Below are 19,166 nucleotides of genomic sequence, written 5' to 3'. Positions count from 1 at the left end.
CAGTAGGTAGGCGTGGTCACGCATTTCCGGGTAGTCCGGGTCTGGAGCGTCCCGGTCTGGCTCCTCTAGTTGTGGGAATCTAGACTGCGTCGAGGAAGGAGGAGGGCGATATGGTTTTAGTTGCCACTCCTTAGGCCTGCCAGGGAGCACAATTTTTCTGAGTTTCATAGATATTTTCAAAGCGATATGAACCGTTCGCCAGCTGCACCTTAAGTGGCACCAGTGATCCCTAGTGGGCGCTTGAAACTTTTGCTAGACGCTTTGGCAGTTCGTAAAGAAACCGTGTGCGCGGTAGCCAAGCCACAGCCTTGGAGAGCACGATTACTGTATGAGAGAGCGGCTTTTCCCGAGAAATTAGGTTAGGGTTAAAGGGATGAGCCGCAACCTTTTTTGTCCTGTGTCTATGTCTGTCCTGGGCTCAGCCTACTTCCACCCGGCCTCACTGTAAGGCGGTCAGGAGCGGCTGGAGGCTGCATCTGGCAGTCTAGCTTGTGCTCCGTCCATCCCGCGCACTTTGCACCCACAGGCAAGGTGGTGAGGAGTAAGTTCATTGCACCAAAAAGGCCCATCTACACTGAAGAACCTTCAGGGGAATTTTGACTCACAAATTCAATGACTTTACATTAGGATGAGAAATATTTCAGAGAGTGCATAATTAATGTTCGTGTCAATTGTGAAACAATTTTCGCAAAAATTTTATCCGCCTTGAAGCAGCTAGCAAAATTATTTGTAAAATGAAGTCTCAAAAACTTTGTTCCAGACATACTTTGCTATTTAATTATATGAGAAGTGCCTGAGTGTGTTGCTTTTCTATTGTTCTGTAACAAATTACTACAAATTAATGGTTTAAAATATCACCCATTTGTTATCGTAGTCGTGTAGGTCCGGAGTTGGTATGGTATAGCAGAGTGCTCTGCTTAAGGGTCTCACACTGTTGAAGTAAAGGCGTCTGCAAGTGGAATCTCATTGAAGATCTGGGTTTCTCTTCCAAGCCCCTGGCTGTTAGCAGAATTAATGTCCTTGTGTTTCTTAGTCTGAGGTTCTCTTTGTTTTGCTAGTTGTTGGCCAGAGGCTTTTGCCAAATAGCTCTTCTATAAGCTTTCTCATACTTACAGTCTCTGACTTCATGGAGATCCCTTTTAAGGATTCATCTGTGTGTTTAAATCACCAACTTTTCACTCTTTCCACCAGGAACTTAGAGTCAGAATTCTGGCATAAGACTGGTAGAGCATGATGCCCACCTTACTACGAATAAAAATTGTCTGTCTTTCTAAGGAATTTTATATTAATACTCAGCACTTCAGGTAAGACTTCCTTCAGTTTCATAGTGATATAGTTTTTAAATTATCTGAAGATGCAAATAATTGTTGGTATAATTTTGGAGATTCCAGAATTCAAATGGCTAGAAAAATGTATGTTTTCCATGTATAGAAGTATTTATTAAATACGTTTTTTGTGTTCTATGAAGAGATGTAAGAAATAATTAACCTTTGAAGGTAAAGTCTGTGGGGCACTGGGTGGCTCAGTTCTTTGAACGTCCTACTTCGCCTCAAGTCATGATCTCGCGGCTCATGGGTTCAAGCCCTAAGACAGGCTCTGCACTGACAGCCTGGAGCCTGTTTCAGATTCTCTGTCTCCCTTGCTTTTTCTCCCTTCCCTGGCTCACGCTGTGTCTCTCTTTCCAAAAAAAAAAAAAAGGCCAGGTCTGTACTTTTTGAGGACTTTGTAATCTAGTTTTGTTTAAAAATGCATAGTTGAAAAAATAAAGGCGGCACCCGCGTGGCAGTTGTGGTAGTTGGTCCGACTCTTGATTTCAGCTCAGGTCATGATCTCACAGTCACAAGATTCTCTCTTCTCCCTTAACTTCTGCTCCTCCCCACCACCTCTCTCTCTCTCCCCTGTCTCTAAATAAATGAAAGAAAGAAGGGAAGGGGAGGGAAGGGAAGGGAAGGGACGGGACAGATTGAAGTCTCATAAATTTGGCCTTATCAGCCTTCTGCCTAACTCAGCAGCCCCTTTTCAGATTATTTTCCCAATCTGCCTCTTCTGTTAGTCACTTTTCCACCTCAGGGCTTTTGATAATGTGCTTTTCTCTGCCTAGAAATTTCTATCTGTTCAGACTTCTAATTATATTTATATTATTTTTTTATTTAAATGTAACTGTATTCTAGAAATTTTCTTTGACCTCTCTATAAGGTCCTGCTCTATATTAGCATCTCATTAGCACTATTTCAGAGCATTGCTTTCAGTGTTACAATGAAAACAGTGGAATTGTAATAATTATGTAACGATTTGTGTTAACATCTTCCCTTTTACCATGGAGGATCCATGTTGACATTTTATGGGTACTTCATCAATATTTGTTGATTGAATGATCATTTTAATATTTCCCTAGGAAAATTTCATGGAAGAGCCCAAGACATTTTCAAATTGGAGAACCGATTAGATGAATGAGGTGAGGCCACATTTTGGGAGATTTGAATATCCACATGAGTTGATTAAATTGGAGGTACCAGGGATATGTAGTTTCTTAGAACTGACATAATTGAAGGGGCATTTCTCAGGTGTAAATTTCAGTAGTGGTTGTAGAATGGATTATGTACAGGACAGTCTAGAGTGGTGGCCCTCATACTTGAGAGTGTGAAAGAATCACTTTGGTATTTTGCTATATGTACGTTCCTGCCTTTTATTCCACCTTCTCCAAATCTAATGCAGTCCAATACCATAACCACTAGCCACAGATGGCTCTTAGGCACTTGAAGTGTGCTTATCCAAATTGAGATATGCTATAAGTATAAAAATACCTGATTTCAAAGACTTAGTATAAAAGAAAAAGAATGTAAAATATTATGTTTTTCAATTGATTACATATTGAAATGATATTTTTACATGCATTGGATTAATTTCACTTGTTTCATTTTAGCTTTTTAATCTGACTACAAGAACATTTAAAATTACATGTGTGACTCATGTTAGATTTCTTTTGGACAGTCTACTCTATGGGCTGTAGGATATGACATATGTTAATCAGCATCCCAAATGATCCTTATGTTACTTTTTGAAAAACAGTAGACCACAATGGATATTTTAGTAATGCAGGCCTAGGAAGTTGAGACCCTGGACTAGATGGATGTGTAAAAGTTTGAATAAGAAGATCTATATCAGAGCAAGGTATTTGGAGGCAAGAATTGGGAGTATAGATAAATCCAACAGGATAGTGTTGGTCAAATCTATGGAGATATTAGGAAGAGCTGCCCAAACTCTGAGCCTATTCTATTTATTTAACACAATAACACTTAAGATTCTAGAAGCTTTGGAGAGATTTATTTCCTATTAATTTTTTTTAACTTTTTTAAAAAATTATTTATTTTGGGGATGCCTGGGTGGTTCTGTCGGTTAGGCGTCCAACTTTGGCACAGGTATGATCCCATGGCTTTGGATTCTCTGTCTCCCTCTCTCTCTTTGCTCCTCCCCTGCTCACATTCTGTCTCTGTCTCTCAAAAATGAATAAATGATAAAAATAGTTTTATAAAAAAGTTTGTTTATTTTGAGAGAGACAGACAGCATAAGTGGGGGAGGGGGAGAGAGAGAGGGAGACAGAGAATCCAAAGCTGGCTCCACACTCAGTGTGAGCCAGCTGTGGGGCTGGAACTCCAAAAACCGTGAGATCATGACCTGAGCAGAAACTAAGAGTCAGACACTTACCCCACTGAGCCACCCAAGAGTCCCCCTATTAATTTTTGAGTGTTTTGTTTGATATTGACCTATTTTATTTAAACCATCTTATCTTTACAGAATGTTTTTTAAAAACTTGCTTTTGGGAGGTGCCTGGGTGGCTCAGTTGGTTAAGTGTCTGACTCTTGATTTCAGCTCAGGTCATGATGTCACAGTTCATGAGATCCAGCCCTATGTAGGGCTCAGTGCTGACAGCAAGGAGACTACTTGTGATTCTCTCTCACCCTCTCACTCTGCCTTTCCCCCACTCTCTGTCTAGTGCCCCCTCTCTTTCTCTGGCACACACATGCTCCCTCTCTTTCTCTCAAAATAAATAAACTTAAAAAAAAAAACCCTTATTTTCAGTTACCTGAGTTTAGTTTTATTTACAATTCAATGAAGTCTTTCTGATGTTTAGAGGAAAGCTATTTGGACAGTGAGAAGTATAAACATAACTTAAGATTTATTTCTGAAGAAAATTCAAGCAGAGAGCATAACCAAACACATGTTAATAAAAGAGATACCTATGAAAAAGTGTGTCATAAACAGGCCTATAGTCCGTATTAGACTGCTAAAACCAGAAATAAACATTTCTAAAGCTAGAATCAAATGGAACCTTAAACTGAAAGTAATTTGATGATTTAAACAATCTACTAGTTGAGGAAACTGAGGTCCTGAGTGGCTACATGGTTAGTCTAAGATTCAATATCTAGTTAGAAGATTTAGTGGTAGAATCTAGAGTTCTTAGTCTTTTTTAAAAATTTTATCAGTTTGAAGACATGCTAATTAATACTCTTGTTTTTAAAGGTTATTTTTACAAAAACCAACTGATTTTAGATTAAAGGTTTTTATTCAATAAGCTATACACATAACTTGTCAAGAAAATGGCAATTACAATCCATAATGAATTTTATGTCAATACACATAGTTTCAGCTACCAGAAGATGGCACTGTTTGCATATGAAATAATACCTTTTAAAAATTCAGTGTAAATATGCTTCAATTTGTGCTTCTGTTCAAAGTAAAATAAAAGAAAAATGTATTCAGTGGCTTCTAAGGTATTTGTATATGTGGAATACATCAGAATGAAGTGTTAAATCATAATATATTATAGAATTCATATCTTTCTTTTAAACATTTAATGTATCAGTAATAAATAGTAACCAGTAATAGTAATAAATCACTATTCATATTTACATTTAACTTGTGTATTTTTATACATGGAAAAGAAAACATTTTAAATAGTTGAATCATTATTCTTACAGACTTATGAGCGTTTTCCTTCAAATCACTAGGTGTTATTTTATTCTCGAGGCCAATATCTTGACATAGAACAGTTTATTCTAAATCTGATAAAACAGTGAGGGATACTTATCTTTATGATAATTTTAGTAAGAAATTCATTTAATAAATTTTGGGGAAAACTGGGGCACCTGGGTGTCTCAGTTGGTTAAGCAGAGGACTTTGGCCCAGGTGGGTGAGTTTGAGCTCTGCATCAGACTCTGTGCTGACAGCTCAGAGCCTGGAGCCTTCTTGGGATTCTGTGTCTCTCTGTCTCTGCCCCTCCCCTACTTGCGCTCTGTCTCTCTCTCGCTCAAAAATAAATAAACATTAAAAAAAATCTTTAAATTTTGAGAAAAAATTATTGTGTACATAGGTAATAATTATTAATTATGTCAGTTTGGAGAACTGGCTTTTTTTTTTTTTTTTTTAAAAAGGATATTGTCATAAAGACCCATTTTCGTCACATACTTTCCTCCTAAGGACTTTCTTTGATTGTTGGCTCATATATTCAAAAAGATAGCACAACAATTTGAATTATGACATTTTATTAATAAGCAATGGCTTAATAAAGTGAACATATGTATCTCTATACTGGTGTAATTTATAATTTTTAATGATCCAGTTGTACATATAGAATATTATAATCTTATCTTTAGTAAAAGTTAGGAAAAAATATTACTGAAACATATTAATAATTCCATAAGCTCTTGTAATGAAAATTATGAGCAGTTTTTACCAGAAAGTATTACCATGTTTTGTTATGATTTTGTTTGGTATTTTATTATAATTCTCTAATGATAATGGCATATAGTCACTTGGAAGTCTTTTCATGGCTCAATCATGATTAGGTAACAAAAGGTGTAATTTGAAAGGTAGGTGATAATCTTACTCATATTTAATCCCCAGAGACTGTTTGATAGAATATGTGTGTGTAATATATATATGAAGAATGAGTTCTGCAATCGGTTAGATTTGATAGCACAGTGTATTTTAAAATATAATTGAGGGGCGCCTGGTTGGCGCAGTCGGTTAAGCGTCCGACTTCAGCCAGGTCACGATCTCGCGGTCCGTGAGTTCGAGCCCCGCGTCAGGCTCTGGGCTGATGGCTCAGAGCCTGGAGCCTGTTTCCGATTCTGTGTCTCCCTCTCTCTCTGCCCCTCCCCCGTTCATGCTCTGTCTCTCTGTCCCAAAAAAAAAAAAAAAAAGTTAAAAAAAAAATAATTGAAATTCAAAACAACTTAGAACAATTTCAGATATAAAACTACCAACACAAAGCCTCTGTGAAGAATTAAAAAGCCATGGTTGCTATTAAATTAATAAAAATAGATTTAATTTCTTAAATGATTTTATAATTATATATTAAATTTGATTTAACATTTTATGCCTATTGTATATTTTTAGTTTGTTGTTTCTGAATATTCTGTATGTAGGGTTATTTGTATTGTTGTCTAATATGTAAATAAAGATGAATTAGTTGTGCTAAATCTATCAACTGATAATTAGACCACGATGTTACTTAACTAAATGGAAGATATTTTTTTGAAGAGTGCTATAAACAAAATAAAATAAATAAACAATAAGTTTGGATCTTTCTTAAATATTTATGAATATCAATTTATGAAGTATTTATGGGAAGAAAAAGCTTTGTGAAAGCATGAAAATCACCTTACTTTAAATTTGGTTATATTTTTCTATTTAGATAAACTGGCTTTTTAAATTGGAACAGTTCTCTTATAACCTGACTTGTATCTTGTGTTTATAGCTCATTCAAAGAATATAGTAGTCAAGCCATATTTATCAGGTTACAGATCAGTCATGCACATTAATTCTATTATTTCTGCTGGGATTTCCCACTTATAAATTGAATATGACAGTGTTTTTTATTCTTGAGTAAGGTACATAATCTATTTAACATCAACTGACAACAAAAAAGCTTCCTGAACTCTAGAGTTGCAGGTTTAGTGTTAGAGACCAAGTGGATTAAAAATCAAATGGTGTCTTTTTATTATTGCTTAGTCTCAGTATAGTTGTAAATAAAGGTGCTAACTTTTCACACTGAAATAGATGGCAATTATCTTTTTTAGTGTAGTCTTTTGGATGATCCAGAATGTACCTTTTTTTTTTTTAATTTTTTTTTTTAATGTTTATTTATTTTTGAGACAGAGACAGAGCATGAATGGGAGAGGGTCAGAGAGAGAGAGGGAGACACAGAATCCAAAGCAGGCTCCAGGCTCCTAGCTGTCAGCACAGAGCCCGACGTGGGGTTCGAACTCACGAACTGTGAGATCATGACCTGAGCCGAAGTCAGAAGCTCAACCGACTGAGCCACCCAGACACCCCAGAATGTACCTTTTTAAGCTTGTGTTACATTGATATCAAAATAAAAGGAAACTTGAAGTTTCATTTGTGTATCTCCAAGAGTATTCTTGCAGTCCTAGTATGAGGAACAACAGACTAGCATGTAGATATTTTAAAATGTATTCACAGAATTTTGTTATTCTTAAGTGAGGTGTGGTTATGAGTTTGTATAATTAAAGAATTATTAATGAGATATGTTCCTTTTTATTTCTGGAATTTTACATTAAGAGTTTTATTAAATTTGAGTTATCTTTAGTTTCCATTAGGTTAATAAGAAATTATAATATTTAACTCATAAAAGCAGCCAAATATACCGTTGTAATATGGTTGAACATCTTAAGGACTTACGAAGTTATGTGTTTCTATACCTAGGATGGTTGCCACTTTAGGAAAAAGATCAGGAGTGTGGGAAGGGTAGGAAGTTACCTAATGCCTCAAGTATATCTGAACTTGAAGCAAGGTTATTTGAAGGACTCTGGAAATGTGCATGTACTCTCCTCTTTCTCCAAGATCTTGTTGTTTATGGTGTATGGCATCAGTAACCGAAAAAGTGATGAATACTCATCAATATAAGTTTATTTATCTCTAAATTATAAACATTTTCTAAGCTATATTTATATTTTATGTATATAAGCATAATAAATATTTATATATATATTTAAAACATACACAGATGTTAGAAATTAAGAAAGATGAGATAAAGAAATGTTTCTTTTAAACATGATTTTTGTAGGGTTTCTGGGCGGCTGAGTTGGTTAAGTGTCTGAATCTTGATTTTAGCTCAGGTCATGATCTCACAGTCATGAGATTGAGCCCCATGTTGGGCTTTTTGTTGAGCATGGAGACTGCTGAAGATTCAATCTCTCTCCCCCACTTAAACACGTGCACTCTCTCTCTCTTAAAAAAATAAAATTATTCTTGTTATATCACTAGAACATAAATTATTTTACTTTCACTAAATGTATTAATGACTTAAAATTTATGTGGTTAATACGCCTCATTATTTTTTTAAAATTTAGTTTAATTTTTTGTAAAGAATGATTTAAAAGTCTGATACTTAGGGGCACCTGGGTGGCTCAGTTGGTTGAGCATCTGACTTCAGCTCAGCTCATTATCTCATGGCTCATGAATTCGAGCCCTACATCAGGCTCTCTGTGCTGACAGCACAGAGCCTGGAGCCTGCTTTGGATTCTATCTCCCTCTCTCTCTGTCCCTCCCTTGCTTGCTCTCTGTCTCTCTCTCAAAAATAAACAAACATTAAAAACAATTAAAAAATAAATAATAGTCTGATACTTAGTTCGGCTTATTTTAATACTTGGGGTTTTGTTTGTTTGTTTGTTTGTTTTTGAGCTTGTTGTTTTTGGCTTTTTGACCATCAGAGCTAAAAAAGAATATATCACAAAAACATGAAGATGCAAATGGAAGAAGTTCATTGTTGACTTACTATTTATTTTAATTTGTCTGTATTTTTATAATTTTAATAAATGGGTCTAAACAAAGGTTTAAAGCAGTTTTGACCCATTTCTTAAAAATACGAAAACTCATTTTCCTATTAGTTTGGAACTAATTGAAGTAATTGTTTCTATCTTTTAATAGCCTTCGGAACTAATTTGTAGTTTAGAAAAATTATAAATAGATTAGAAAAATTGGTTTCCAAGTTTTTCAATTGTATAGATATTTTTTAAAAAAATTGATACAAACATGCTCTCTCAGCAGTGTGACTGTCTTTTGAAAAACATTTGCTTATTCATGTAAAAAAGTCACTCTTTCTTCGAAAGAACATCCTGAGTGTTAATTTTTCTGAAATTGTTGTTAGCACAGTACTGAGTGCTACCCGCATAGGGAGGGCAATTAAATTTGAACTGGTTGGCCTTCATTTCCTCAAGATATACCCGTAGTGAGTGATCTGTGACTTTCTGATATGTAGACCGTGTGAAGGTAGTGGTGCCAATCCATTTGCTACATTTTGCCACAGCTCATTTTCTTAGATTAAAAAAGTCAATGTAAATAGAAGTTCTAACAGTTCTTCCTGCCCCCCAACGGATTGTTTTGTGCACATTTTCCACTGGAAATCATCAGTTAAAAGTATGTATGCAGGGGGATGCCTGGGTGGCTCTGTGAGTTAGGTGTCCAACTCTTAGTTTTGGCTCAGGTCATGATCTCACGGTTCATGAATTGAGCTGGTGGGCAGAGCCTCCTTGGGATTCTCTGTCTCCCTCTCTCTCTTTCTCTCCTGCGCTTGTGCTCCTTTCTCTCTCTCTTTCAAAATAAGTAAACATTAAAAAAAAAAGAAAAAAAAAGTATGTGTGCATAAACCCTATTGGTTGAAGGATAAGGCACCCTGAATTGGGGATGATGGTGTTCCTGACTTGCCCTCTCTCCCAGGTAGATATGGAATAAATGTAGCTTGGATGGCTGACTTGCTTGTGTGGAAATTTGAACTATCATTTTCCATGCTGGTTTCTGCCACACCAAATCTGTGAGGAAAATACATTATTTTCATTGGGAAGGGGTGCCCCAAACTTTTGAACACCATTCATTTTCCACTTAAACCTGCTGAAGGCACAGAATAAAAGCGCTCTAAGGAGTTTCAACAAATTCTTATATGGTAAAAGTCCCCTTGGATCACATGAAAAAACTTTACTACTGGTAGCATAGAGGTGGAGAGTCATGGAATTGTCTGAGGAAGCAGCAGTCTCCAACCAATCTACCATAAGCAGAGTTCACAGACAGGTGTGCAAGAAAAGGACGTCATCATCCTCTCATGTTCTAGAGAAACATTTTAGAGGCAGAATATCTGGACAATTTAAGAAGGATTATATAAGGACTTTTTTCCTCATCTGTAAACTGGAAGTAGCAATAATACTTGTTCCATAAAGTTTTTGGAAGATTACATGAGATAATATAACCAAAAATTTGGTTTATGGTTAATATATTGTTATTGTTAAATTAGTGTTAATGATTATTATTATAATTATTTAGATAGCTTTCCCCCACTTTCCCAAGCACCTTTCTTGAGTCTGGTACATGTTTGGTTTAGGATAACTAAAGAAGCCCTTAGTTAATGCAGCTTAAGGAAAAGGTGAGGACAGACAGACACTCTGTTGACATTAGCGCAAGCAAGAGATAATTATAATAGCTAACATTCATTGAGCACTTATTTTCTGCCAGGGACTGTAGCAGGATGTGAGTTCTGAAAGTGTAAAAGACCGGGCTATATTTTAGATAATCTACCTTGAGATAATCCATAGTGGGTCCTTATGTCCTGACCCTCCCTCCATTCCTGATGTGAAACTCCTAGGATTCATCTAACAGTGGAATACAATGTAACTGAATGGCTGGAAACCTAATGGATACTCAACGTAGGAGGGAAGACTGTCAGTTTAAGATAAAGGTTGAAGCAAGGAAAGAGGCCAAAAATGGAGGAAGAGAGACAAGAGGTAGGGCCCAGGGTAGAGCACTGGCTCTTCTGATTAAGAGTAGGCAGCCAAAATGGGTACCCTGACTAGGATTACAACAATAGAAGTAGTTTCATATTTTGTGCACTTTATAAATGCTCTGGCCAAGGGACAGAATGGTAATTGAAATCCAGCCCACTGCTCAGCTTACCAACTCTGGATAATCCTGACAAAAGGAAACAAGAAAGAATATCCAGTACTGTAAGAATGCAAAGAGATGACAAATCTGAGAGGCATTTTGAAAATGTGATCAGATGTGTTTGGTTGATCTCTGAAGAATAATCTTAGAGGTCATAGAGGAAGTGTATACATGGAGATGATAACCAGGTTTGTGCAGTTGGATTAGTTTTCCTTCAAGTGAGTTTACGTCAGGAAGAGAAAAGACTCCGGGAAGGATCTGGGAGTAATGACTAATAAAATGATATGTGGAGAAAGAAGAGACAATGAAAGAAACTCAGAAGTGGAGAAGTAGGAGGCAAATCATGAGAGGAATGAATGCTGTAAAAACCTGGGATACCTATTTGAGTTAGGGGGAAAAAAATACTATTTTAGTAGTCTAGTACACAAACCACAAATAATGACTGGGAAAACATCAGATTTTATACTTAGAAGATCTTTGTTGAACTAAGAGGAAGTAATTTGGGTCACATGGTAGGGGACAGAAGTCTTTGACCAGGAGTTTGGAAGGGATAAGGAGACAGCAGCAAAAGGTCTGTTGGTAAGAAAATTGGAGAGTGGGGAAATAATATGAGTGATTGCTGGGTGTGGGGAATTTTATTTTTAGGAATAAAATAAAGAGGAAGGAAGAGCCAGAGAAATATAAAAATTGAAGTTGAAAGTTGGAAAGGTGTAACTAATAGAGCCAGACATTGGAGACCACAGAAAGCGGTAGCATCAAGGGCCCAAATGGAGAATAAGCCTTAAAAGAGACATTTCCCTCTTTCAAAATCAAAATATTCAAGAAAAGAGAGGCAGAGTATAAGTAAATTCTTATTTTTCATGGAACACTAAGTGAAGTGAGAAATAGCCTTCAGTTTCTCAACAGATGAGGAGGCAATTTAGGGAAGTGGGGAAGAGCAAAGAGAAGCAGACAAGAAAAAAGGGTTGGAAAGATTTTTGGAGCAGCCATTATGGGGAATTGAAAGAGAAATCAACCAAGGAGAAATAACAGTACAGAGCCTTGTTCCTTGAAGGATGCTTTACTGAGTACTACTTACCTCATGATGTAGAGTTGTACGGAGACAACGGGGAAAAACAGTCTTTTCCAGGCAAATCTAGTTGCAGAGCCAGTACACTAAAATAGCTACAAATAAGGAGGTATAAGATAAATCAAGTGAATGTATGCAGTAAATAGAAAATGAAGTCAAAGATAACTATGGGAATATTTCTTGAAGGACATAGAACTTGAAGAGTACTTGGAACTTCATCAGACAAAGACAGGTGATGGTAAGGCAAGGTTAAATGCAGAACATTAAGTCTGATGTGGGTCATAAAGAAAACGTAGGACAATAACGTTTTTGGATATAGACATCTAGGTAGACATTGGATGTAGACATTACAGACACAGTACTTAATAGACCAAAATTGTGTAAGCCCCAAACTAGCCCACTTTACCCAGGACGCAGTCTTCATGTACTTAAATCACATCTGGGTTCTAGGGAGTCTTGTGTGGCAGGCTGACAAGTTGAGGCTTTCCCCAGGAGACATGAGAAAGCCACTGGAAGTTTTTGAAGTTTTATATTTTGAGGAAAATATAATTAAAGTCATGTTTTAGTAACATGATGGTAGCTGATGTGAAATACACATTGGAAAGCTATAGTAACAGTCTAGGCAAGAAGAACTCAAGACTGTTTTCTTCACTGTTTAAATTGCAGTGAGTACTCTATCAGGAGAATCCCTGGGTTTGCCTCATTTTCTTAGATTCATCAGTTTCCCCTGTCTTTTCCCCTATTTTTGGTGACTTTGATTTCTGGTTCTTTAATTCCCCCAAACTTTCAGTCTTCTTCTTAGTTCCTACTCTTTCCTTTTGGCCTTGTTTAGTTTGTCTCCCACTGCTCTTTTTGTGTGAGCCCTGCTAAGTTCTGACTTGATTCAAAGAGTAGGCCTGCACATTTCAGCTTTACCATGGAAGATTCCAATAAACTGATGTTATTCAGTTCCTGAGTCATTCCTGAGTCATTCAGTTCCTAATTTTACTGCCATATTTCATTGTATTTGCTAAGGTTTAATGGTTACTAATGTTTTATGTCATTTTATTATATAAATTCTGTAAAGTATTTCTGCCTTTTTTCCCCTTGGTATTATAACTGACAGATGAGCATGTTAAATTTAGTGTGGTTGTATTTGTGAGTAGAAGGTAAGGATAGTAGTAGCTCTAGTAACCCTGCAGATTTCTTATCATTTTAGTAAGTTTCACTCAATTTTACTCAAATTGAAACTCTTTAAAGTCAGAATATCATATATATTAACTTCATCTTGATGCTGTCCTTAAAATACTGAATATTGCTGTTGGTTCCTATCTGGATACATTGTTTTTCTACTTAATAAATTACCAGTTTCTGCTTTCTCTTCCAGTGACTTCGTATCTAAAACATGGTGAGCATTTAAGTATATGAGGTGAAAATATATAAAAGGTGGAAAATGAATGGAAAGAAGTCTTGAGTCTGAAATATGGATGTATCTACACACACACAGTGTGTTGCCTATGCCGTTTGAATCCCTAATAATCTTCCTTTAAAGGCAGAATTATAGTAATTTTTAAGTATCTTAAAATTATTTTTGAGTTACTTAAGGCTTTAGGAAAGTAGAAATTTTGAGTGATTAATGCTTGATGCAAATTATGCTGAAGGCAATAAGAAAGCATCAAGTACATAAGATTGACTTTTCAATTAAGAGATATTTTGGAAATGATTTAGCCCTGCACTTCTGCTTGGACACTTCTACGTGAAAACTTTTTTATTCAGTGAAAGAGGACAGTCAAACTTAGTTTTATCTTGAGAGCTCAGGAAAGGTTAAAAAGTGGATAGAAAATGTCTTCGTTGTGGAAAATGAATCCCCATTTTGAAATTCAACTGAAATAAGCGTTTTTTTAAATTTTGTATGGAAAATTTATCTAATTTCAGGATTAACTTGATTATTTGACTTATTTTGTAAACAAAGTATAGTGTTTCTTAAAGCCTATAAAAACCACTTTTTCCAACCAGGAAAGATTGAGTGAAAACAAAGGGAGTGTACAAAAATGGGAGGGGGTCACAGATCTGTATCCGCATGGAGGAAGAGGGCAGTACTTTTGGGGAGTGCAATTTACATGAGCATCTGGGTCTTTTGTAATGTTTTGGATGGATGACCTGAGTCTGATATATTGGTGAATAGCATTAACAAAGGTCTGGTTGTCAAAGACTAGAAAGAAAAATGCAATTAGCCACAGCAATGAGGTGATGTCTGTGTTTGGGGGAAAAACCGACACCTAACTGGCAATAGAAAACACTGAAATGATAGCATCAGTAAAAGGCCAGATTTTGTGTGAGTGTGCGTGTGTGTGTGTGCTATATTGTATAATGATCTTAACTCAGTAGGATATGACCAAAATGACATTTTTTGGTAATGTTTGGTTTCTGTGGTGAAAGTGAATGTGTACCTGTTACTAAAGAAACAACACGGTAGACTCAATGAATTTTTAACTCATAACACACTAATTTCACCAACCTGATTCTCACAATATTGTTTGTTTCTGTTTAAAGAAAATTAGAAATAAATAAAAGTACACTGGAGTCCAAAAGAAGTTTGCTCTTTTTTGGGTCTAATTTTTTTTCTTTATAAACCATGCCATCCATAGTAGAGAAGCATATCTAATCTCCCAATTAGGTCAGGCCCCAGGATAATCAATCTCTTTAACAGCAGTTGCCTTGTTTTAGCAAATGAATGCTTGGTTTCAAAAGCAGTTTTGTGTTGAGAGAGGAGTGCAGTTGGCATGGGTGATTAGAACTCTTTTAAACCCTATAAAAAGCTTCTGTAGATTGTTTTATGCCCACACTTTGTGAACTGAAGTAAATGCTGTATATATCCATCTTAAAATGAACATGGTGGGGACTTTATACAGCCTGTGAGAACATCTACATGCATATAAATGGCATTATTTGAAGTCCAACATTTTTATGTCCATTTGGATTAAACTGTGATTTTGATAACATCTAAAACAAGTGAATGTTTTTAGTAAGTGCTCTTCATATTAATTAAATATGCTCCTTAATGACAGTAATTTAATTATTAAGTTAGCATTTTTTAAGCTGAAAATACAATGGCAAGTTAACATGATTCTGATTTTATTGTTTACATTAGTCTGTAAATGCCTTTCTTCGTGTCTGATGCCTTTTCGGTTCATATACATATCATGTGTAAATGAGCAATGTGCAAGACAACTTTGAAATCAAGAAGAAATCATTTAAATTTTTTTTTAATGTTTATTTATTTTTGAGACAGAGAGAGACAGAGCATGAACAGGGGAGGGGCAGAGAGAGAGGGAGACACAGAATCTGAAACAGGCTCCAGGCTCTGAGCTGTCAGCACAGAGCCCGATGCGGGGCTCGAACTCACGGACCGTGAGATCATGACCTGAGCCGAAGTCAGACGCTTAACCGACCAAGCCACCCAGGCGCCCCAAGAAGAAATCATTTAAAATTAAAATTTATAAACTTTGTATTCAGTTAAAACTATGAATTGAGTTTATTTTGCTCAAAACAACTCATTTAATCTAAGATATATTGAAATACAATGATACTTTTTACTATGGTATAACCAAAAAATCTCTTCAGTAAATTATTTCAGATAATTGTTCTTCAAAATCTGATTGCTGGAACTCATCAGTAACGCCTGAACGTGATACATAAAATAATTCAGAAGGCCACTTGAATATTTCCTTTTTTAGGAGTGCAGTCCTTGGGTTGAAACATTTGCCAGGTAGTTAAGAAAAAAGCATTCACCTGCACATTTTTGGATGTTATCATTTCGACTTTAGTGTATAATGGTCAGTTCTACCAGTTTTTCTCCATCTTAGAAATTGTTTCAATCATGCTTAATCTGTGGAAAGTTAATATTTTCCATAGTGAAGGTGGATAAGACATCTGAGGAAAAATTAAAAGCAGATGGTCTTTAATTTAAGAAACATTTGATACTAATTACTTCCTACCTTTCACATGACTTAAATGTCGGTGAATGTATAGGGTTACATTACTTTTTTAAGTAAGATTTTAAAGCTAAATTTGGTAGATAAGGTAGAGATCCAGTGAGATAAGATTTTTTTAATATATGCATTCTTAATAATACCAAATACCAGAATAATACTGTGACAATTCACTTGTGCTTATTCTAACTTGTAATAGCATTTAAATATGATTAGAATGGCTTCTGTATATTAACATCCCTAAAGTTTTTTTTTTTTTTAATGTTTATGTATTTTTGAGACAGAGCATGAGTGGGGGTGGGCCAGAGGAAGAGGGAGACACAGAATCTGAAACAGGCTCCAGGCTCTGAGCTGTCAGCACAGAACTTGATGCAGGGCTCGAACCCACGAACTGTAAGATCATGACCTGAGCCGAAGTTGGATGCTCAGCTGACTGAGCCACCCAGGCGCCCCTAATTGGAAAGTAGTTTAATGTCCAGATATGTTACTCAGCTACATTTTAGTTTTAAAACTTAATTTTATTATTGTAGCATTTAAGGCAGTTTCCATTTGATTTAGTGGAATTAACACTTAACTTTATATGATAGCTTTCTTACTCAACCCCCCGTGATTTTCAGAATCCAGAGATTTCCAAGCTGAAATTTTTTATCATAGAACTCTTATAGCTAAGTTTGCACATGGATTATTTCTTCCTTAGACATACACACACATTCACATGCACACACAAACACTATAATATGAAAAACGTGTCTGAAAGAAAATATACTAAAATGTTAACACTGTCTTTTGGGTTAACACTGTCTTTATCCATTTGAATGGATAAATTCTTTTTTTTTTTTTATGGAATTGGCTTACATTTTTAATGATTTTTTTTATAATTAGGAAGAAATATAGCTATTTTCAGTTTCAAACAACATATACTTCACAATCCCAGCATAGGTAATGTGTAGTTTGACAATGATTTTTCCCTGTCCTCTGAAATCTCTGTAAAGGCAAATACCTGCAAGGACAAATCCTCTGTCCTTTCCTTGGCACTACTAATTTGGCCATGCTGTTGAAGTAAACCACTCACTGAAAGTTACAGTTTCATCCTAAACTGTGAGAAGTATGTTGTGTTTAAAGCATCCCAAGAATGATCCCAAATAACGAATAGTAACCATGTATTTATCCAGGATCTCAGCACAACTTTGTAGTCTCAAAAATTATTGAAGACTCTCAAAGGCCTTTTCTTTATATTACATCTATGGTTATTACATTAGATGTTAAATCTGAGAAATTAATTCATTTAAAAATAACGATGAATCACCATTATATATTAACATAAGTAATATAGTTTTTCCAATACAAAACAAGATCTGTTGAGGACAGCACAATTTTTTATTAAAAAAATATTTTTTAATGTTTATTTTTGAGAGAGAGAGAGAGAGAGAGGCAGAGAGCAGGAGACACAGAATCAGAAGCAGACTCCATACTGTGAGCTGTCAGCATGGGGCCCAATGCAGGACTCAGACCCACAAACTGCCAGATCATGACCTGAGCTGAAGTCAGATGCTTAACTGACTGAACTACCCAGGTGCCCCACAGTTTTCCATTTTTGTAAACGCCTTTTGTGTATGGCATAGCAGAAGGCTGCTGGATTCTTTTATTTGCTTCTGCATTCAATTTGTTACAATGTACTATTTTGGTTGAAGTATATGAAGAAAACTCAGCTTCCTACAAATGTATAGTTAGGAAAGAGAGGAACATTTTAATAACCTTTGCAGGTAATTGTTGATATTCTTCTTTAATATTACACCAAATCTCAACAAGTAGTAGTCTGTTGAACATCACATGCAATGTGAAATCTGAAACTCCATCAACAAACTTTTAATATCTGTTTCACAAGAAAGTTTCTAAAAGGAGTCTAACTTTGCTTTTAAAAAATAAATTATAATATTGCAATACTAAGAACACAATCTTCAGCACATTCTGAGGGTAATGGTATAATTTGCATCAAAGTTGTTTTCTGACAAGTACTGCTCAAATTTCTGAACCTGATTTCTTAATTTTTAGGTGAATCAACTTTCAGTACTTTTACTGCATGGATGAGGTGTTACAGCCTTTGCTTTTCAAATTTTGTGAGATAACTTTATGAATTAAACAGATAGGAACTGCATGGGAATATCAGTGTTTGATCAATGGTTGTTGTCATGGCACTCTATGTTCCTAGATTTCTGTCCTCACAGTAAGTATAAAAGAAAGTAATTTCCAGGGCACCTAGACAGCTGAGTCAGTCAAGCGTCTGACTTCGGCTCAGGTCATGATCTCACGGCTCGTGGGTTCCAGCCCTGCATTGGGCTCTGTGCTTACAACTCAGAGCCCAGATCCTGCTTCAGATTCTGTATCCCTCTCTGTCTGCCCCTCCCCTACTCTCTCTCTCAAAAATGAACAAACATAAAAAAAAAAAAAAAGTAATTTCCAAGCAAAGCCTTTGCTTTAGCCCTAAGAACCAAAATATTGATTTCCAAATGAAAATATCTGTTTCAGTGGTAAATTTTTATGCAGAAATCAAAGCCAAAATACACGTTTCCTTTTATGGCACTCATATAATATGTCACATATTATTTAAATTTTTTTTTTTTTTCAACGTTTATTTATTTTTTGGGACAGAGAGAGACAGAGCATGAACGGGGGAGGGGCAGAGAGAGAGGGAGACACAGAATCGGAAACAGGCTCCAGGCTCCGAGCCATCAGCCCAGAGCCTGACGCGGGGCTCGAACCCACGGACCGCGAGATCGTGACCTGGCTGAAGTCGGACGCTTAACCGACTGCGCCACCCAGGCGCCCCAATGTCACATATTATTAAGAAATAATTTTGAATGTTCCCACACATTGCTTTTCATGATGTGTCTTTTCCTTGTAAACATTGGTGCAAAATGTCTTAACAATGAATGAATTATAAAAATTCTTTACTATTGCTTTTCTTTCAAAATGGAGGTCTAGTTGTTTCCACTAGGAAATGTATATATGTTTTCATGTTCTTTTTTTTTTTTTTTTTTTAATGATGAGAACAATGATGTCACTCTTTGGTTGCAAGCCCAATAGCAGTACCAGAGGACTCCTGCACATGTGGGTATCAAATATATTCAAGATCCTAGGAAACCATCCTTTATCTTTCTTACTCTCCCCAAGTA

General features: G+C 35.9%; 1 long non-coding RNA gene across 1 annotated transcript in view; it reads left to right on the top strand.

The window, feature by feature from the left end:
* Positions 1-16: 16 nt before the first annotated feature.
* The window catches only part of LOC112859082 (uncharacterized), a 38,289-nt gene continuing 19,139 nt past the window's right edge, over positions 17-19,166 (top strand). Inside the window, exons 1-2 of the long non-coding RNA XR_003223420.2 lie at positions 17-1,304; positions 2,396-2,455. This is a non-coding gene — a long non-coding RNA (uncharacterized LOC112859082). The remainder of the gene's footprint in view (positions 1,305-2,395; positions 2,456-19,166) is intronic.

This window comes from Puma concolor, chromosome B1 (assembly GCF_028749965.1).
Source record: "Puma concolor isolate L17-30 chromosome B1, mPumCon1.1.hap2, whole genome shotgun sequence".
Lineage (NCBI taxonomy): Eukaryota > Metazoa > Chordata > Mammalia > Carnivora > Felidae > Puma > Puma concolor.
The sequence above is the reverse complement of the archived record's forward strand: the minus strand, read 5'-3'. Positions and strand labels throughout refer to the sequence as shown.